Here is a 294-nt window from a genome sequence, read left to right as displayed (position 1 = left end):
AATGTCGTTTCTTGGCTTTAGTTTTACCAGAAACAATGTCCCGTCGTCGTGGAGGTGGCTGGAGGTCGATCGTATGGATCTGGCTCTTGTTCGTGACCAGAATGACGAAAAAGGTTTCACATCCTTCATGGGAGCGATAGCTTTTACCTTTTCCATCATCTGGGTTAGGTGATTTTCCAGAAAACGTGTTTCGTTGACGTAACATCTCATTAATCAAGCTCGTCGTGGTTACGGGCCATTATCTGGATAAAATCGCTGCTTATATCCGCGAGAATAATCGTTACTTTAATAAAA

This window comes from Bombus pascuorum, chromosome 1 (assembly GCF_905332965.1).
Source record: "Bombus pascuorum chromosome 1, iyBomPasc1.1, whole genome shotgun sequence".
In the NCBI taxonomy this organism is placed as follows: domain Eukaryota; kingdom Metazoa; phylum Arthropoda; class Insecta; order Hymenoptera; family Apidae; genus Bombus; species Bombus pascuorum.
Note: the sequence above shows the minus strand (reverse complement) of the source record.